The sequence below is a fragment of the Rattus norvegicus genome, chromosome 1 (assembly GCF_036323735.1).
Source record: "Rattus norvegicus strain BN/NHsdMcwi chromosome 1, GRCr8, whole genome shotgun sequence".
NCBI lineage: Eukaryota > Metazoa > Chordata > Mammalia > Rodentia > Muridae > Rattus > Rattus norvegicus.
In genome coordinates, this window is record NC_086019.1 from 87,367,602 (window position 1) to 87,373,082 (window position 5,481).

Consider the following 5,481-nt stretch of genomic DNA (forward strand, 5'->3'; position numbering starts at 1 on the left):
TGGGTCTACATGCTCAGTGGGATGTTCAGCCGCAAACATCTGCATCTGTATTGGCAAGGTCTGGCAGAGCCTCGCAGGAGACAGCTATACCAGGATGCTCTCAGCAAGCACTTATTGCATCAGCAATAGGGTCTGGGTTTGGTGTCTTCAGATGGGATGGAATCCTAAGTTGAGCAGTCTCTGGATGGATGGCCTTTCCTTCAATCTCTGCTCCATTCTGTTTCCCTGCATTTCCCTTTGACAGGAGGAATTCTAGACTAATATTTTTGAGGTGGATGTGTAAGCAAATCCCTCAACTGGGAGCCGTGTCTATCCACTGAATGTGGTTTCAAAAGGTTCTATCCACTCTTTGTTGAAAATTCCATCTAATGTCCTCCCTGTTGGGTCCTGGAAACCTCTTGGGTCCCTGACATCTTGGACTTTGTAGTGGCTACCCTCAAGTCTCCCTCGCCCCACTGCTACACATCTCCTTTCAAATTACTGCCCTTCTATACTTCTCCATCACCTCCCATATCTAAACTGGCTCTGGCTTTCCCCTCCCCCTTCTCTCTCTCTCTCCCAGATTCCTCTCTACCTCTATTTTCCAAGATTATTTCTCTCCACTTCCGAGTAGGACTGTAGCGTCCACACTTTGATGTGGTCTTCCCTTTTCTTTTTCTTTTCTTTTTTTTTATTAGATATACTTCTTTACTTACATTTCAAATGTTATTCCCTTTCCCAGTTTCCTGTCCACAAGCCCCCATCCTCACCCCCTCCCCCATATGGGTATTATCCCCATCCATCCCCTTTACTGCCCTCCCATATTCCCCTTCACTGAGGGGGTCCAACCTTGGCAGAACCAAGGGTTTCCCCTTCCACTGGTGCTCCAACAAGGCTATTCTCTGCTACATAGCAGTTGGAGCCCAGGGCCAGTCCATGTATAGTCTTTCAGTAGTTGTTTAGTCCCTAGAAGCTCTGGTTGGTTGGCATTGTTGTTCTTATGGGGTTGCAAGCTCCTTCAATCCTTCCTCTAATTCCCTCCAAGGTTGTCCTGTTCTCAGTTCAGAGGTTTGCTGTAAGCATTGACCTCTGCATTGGACTTGCTCTGGATGTGTCTCTCAGGAGATATCTATATCCAGTCCCTTTTCGCATGCATTTTTTAGCTTCATCAGTGTTATCTAGTTTTGGTAACTGTATATATATATATGGGCCACATGTGGGGCAGGCTCTGAATGACCATTCCTTTGCTCTAAACTTTGCCTCCATATCCCCTCCTATAAATATTTTCTCCCCTTTTAAGAAGGAGTGGGAGCCTCCGCATTTTGGTCATCCTTCTTTTTGAGCTTCCTGTGGTCTGTGGATTGAATCTTGGTTAATTTGAGCTTTTTGGCTAATATCCACTTATCAATGAGTGCATACCAAGTGTGTTTTTCTGTGATTGAGTAACCTCACTCAGGATGGTATTTTCTAGTTCATTCCATTTACCTATGAATTTCATGAAGTCATTGATTTTGATAGCTGAGTAGTACTCCATTGTGTAGATGTGCCACATTTTTTTAATCTATTCCTCTGTTGAAGGGCATCTGGGTTCTTTCCAGCTTCTGGCTATTATAAATAAGGCTGCTATGAACATAGTGGAGCACGTGTCTTTTTTATATGTTGGAGCATCTTTTGGGTATGCCTCTCCTGAGTCTTCCCTTTTCTTGAGTTCCATATGGTCTGTGAGTTGTATTATGGTTATTCTGTGCTTTTTTTTGGCTAATGTACATTTATCAATGAGTACATACCATGTGTGTTCTTTTGTGACTGAGTTACCTCATTCAGGATAATTTCTAGTTCCATCCATTTGCCTGAGAATTTCATGAAGCATTAGTCTGAGGTGATCTGACAGGATATATGGGATTATTTCAATCTTCTTGTATTGGTTGAGGTTTGTTTTGTGTCTGATTATATGGTCAACTGTATAGAAGGTACCATGAGGTGCTGAAAAGAAGATGTTTTCTTTTGGTTTTGGGGTGAAATGATCTGTAGATATCTCTTAAGGCTATTTGGTTCATAACTTCTGTTAGTTTCACTGTGTCTGTGTTTAGTTTCCATTTCCATGATCTATGCATTGGTGACAGTGGGCTGTTAAAGTCTCCTACTATCATTATGTGAGGCTCAATGTGCACTTCAAGCTTCAACAATGTTTCTTTTACAAATGTGGGTGTCCTGGCATTGGGGACATATTCAGAATTGAGAGATCCTCTTAGTGGATTTTTCCTTTGATGAGTCTGTAGTGTCCTTCCCCATCTTTTTTTTGATAACTTTTGGTTGAAAGTCAATTTTATTGGATACTAGAATTGCTACTCTAGCTTGTTCCTGGGGACAATTTGCTTAGAAATTTTTTCCAGCCTTTTGCTTTGAGGTAGTGTATATCTTTGTCACTGAGGTGTGCTTTCTATATGCAGCAAAATATTGGAGCCTGTTCATGTATCCAGCTTATTAGTCTATGTCTTTTTATTGGGGAATTGCATCCACTGAGGTTAAGGGATATGATGGACCAATGACCAATGATGGTTGCTTCCTAATATTTTATTTGTTAGAGGGGGAGTTATGTTTGTGTGGCTCTCTTCTTCTGGGTTTGTTTTGAGATTAGTTTCCTGATTTTTCTTGGGTATAGTTTCCCTCCTTGTGCTGGAGTTTTCCTTCTATTATCCTTTTTAGGACTGGGTTGGTGGAAAGATATTGTTTAAATTTGGTTTTGTCGTGGAATATCTTGGTTTCTCCATCTATGTTAATTAAGAGGTTTGCTGGGTATAGTAGCCTGGATTGGCATTTTGTTCTCTTGGGATCTGTATGGCATCTGCCCAACACCTTCTAACTTTTAGAGCCTCTGTTGTGAAGTCTAGTGTGATTCAGATAGGTTGGACTTTATATTTTACTTTTCCCTTACAGCTTTTAATATTCTTTCTCATGTGCATTTTGGTGTTTTGATTATTATGTAATGGGAGAAATTTCTTTTCTGGTCTAATCTGTTTGGTGTTCTGTAAGTTTCTTGTTTATATCCATAAACAATGGATATCTCTTTCTTTAGGTTAGGGGAGTTTTCTTCTATAATTTTGTTGAATAGGTTAAATGGCACTTTTAGTTTTGAGTCTTATTTTTTTTACTTAGAGATGATTATTAAGCCTTATGTAGATTCTGGGAAATTATCTCAGGCTCATTTGTTGCAAGAGCAAGAAATATTTCTCTTTTTATTCTTTTATTAGAAATTTCTTTTTTTATTCTTTTTTTACATTATTTTTCTTGAATGTTTTAGGTATTAACATTTCAAATGTTATTCCCCCTTCTCCTCTCTACCATACCCTCTAACAACAAGTCTGTCTCTATGAGAACACTCCCATCCCCACCCACCCACTCTCACCCCAATACTCTTGCATTCTCCCACATTAGAAAAACGAGCCTTCACAGGACCAAGGGCTTTTCTTCCCATTGATGCTGGACACTGGCATCCTCCACAACATATGTGGCTGGAGTTATGGGTCCCTCCGAGTGCACATATTGGTTGGTGGTTTAGTCCCTGGGAACTCTGGTGGGGACTGGTTGGTTGATACCACTGTTCTTCCTATGGTGTTGCAAACCCATTCAGCTCCTTAAGACTTTTCTCTAACTCCTCCATAAGGATCTACTTGTTCAGTCCAATGGTTAGCTGCAAGTAGCCTCGTCTCTATCAGTAGGGCTCTGGCAAAGCCCCTCCAGGAACATCTATATCTGGCTACTGTCAGCAAGCACTTCTTGGCATAGGCAATAGTGGCTGGGCTTAGGCACTGGACATGGAGTGGATGCCTAGGTGGGGCAGTTTCTGAATGACCTTTCTTCTCTCCCTGCTCTGCTCTGTGTCCCTGTATTTCCTCCCAGAATTTGTTCTCCCTTCTAAGAAAGAATGAAACATCCAAATTTTGGTCTCCTTTCTTCTTGGGCTTCATAGGGTATGTGAATTTTTTCTTAGATACTCCAAGTTTTTGGGCTAATATCCACTTATCAGTGAGTGCACACCATGTGTGTGATTTTGTGATGGGTTACCTCACACAGGATGATATTTTCTATTTCCATAAATTTGCCAGAGAATTTCATGAACTCATTTTTCATAGCTGAATAGTATTCCATTGTGTAAATGTACCACATTTTCTATATCCATTCCTTGGTCGAAGGACATCTTGGTTCTTTCCAGCCTCTGCCTATTATAAATAAGGCTTCAAAGAACACAGTGAAGCATGTGTCCTTGTTATATGTTGGAGCACCTTTTGGGTATATGCCCGTGAGTGGTATAGCTGGGTTCTCGGGTAGTGCTAAGTCCAATTTTCTGAGGAACCACCAGACTGATTTCCACAGTGGTTGTACCAGCTAGCATCCCACCAGCAATGGAGGAGTGTTCCTCTTTCTCCAGATCCTTCACAGCATCTGCTCTCACCTGAGTTTTTTATCTTAACCATTCTGACTTTCATGAAGTGGTATATCAGGGATGTTTTGATTTGTATTACCCTGATGACTAAGGATGTTGAGCATTTCTTTAGGTGCTTCTCAGCCATTCCATATTCCTCAATTGAGAATTCTTTGTTTATCTCTGTACCCAATTTTAATAGGATTATTGGATTCTCTGGAGTCTAACTTCTTGAGTTCTTTGTATATATTGGATATTAGCCCTCTATCAGATGTAGGATAGGTAAAAATCTTTTCCCAATCTGTTGGTTGCCATTTTGACCTAATAAGAGTGTCCTTTGCCTTACATAAGCTTTGCAGTTTTATGAGGTCCCACTTGTTGATTCTTTATCTTAGAGCATAAGCCATTGGCGTACGGTTCAGGAAATTTCCCCCTGTGCCTATGTATTCAGGGCTCTTCCCCACATTCTCTTCTTTTAGTTTGAGTGTATCTGGTATTATGTGGAGGTCTTTGATCCACTTGGACTTGAGTTTTGTACAAGGAAATAAGAAGGGGTCAATTTTCATTCTTCTACATGCTGACATCCAGTTGAACCAGCACCATTTGTTGAAAATGCTATCTTTTTTCCACTGAATGGTTTGAGGTCCTTTGTCGAAGATCAAGTGACCATAGGTGTGTGGGTTCGTGATCGGGTCTTCAATTCTATTCCATTGTCTACCTGCCTGTCTCTGTGTCAATACCATGCAGTTTTTATCACTATTGCTCGGCAATACAACTGAAGTCAGGGTTGGTGATTGACGCAGAAGTTCTTTTATTGGTGAGGATAGTTTTTGCTATCCTAGGATTTGGTTTTTTTTTTTTTTTTTTGTTATTTCAAATGAGTTTGCAAATTGCTCTTCCTAACTCTGTGAAGAATTGAGTTGGAATTTTGATGGGAATTGCATTGAATCTGTAGATTGCTTTTGGCAAATTGGCAATTTTTACTATGTTGAACCTCTCAATCCATGAACTTGGGAGATCTTTCCATCTTCTGAGATCTTTTTCAATTTTTTTCTTCAGAGACTTGAAGTTCTTGTCAT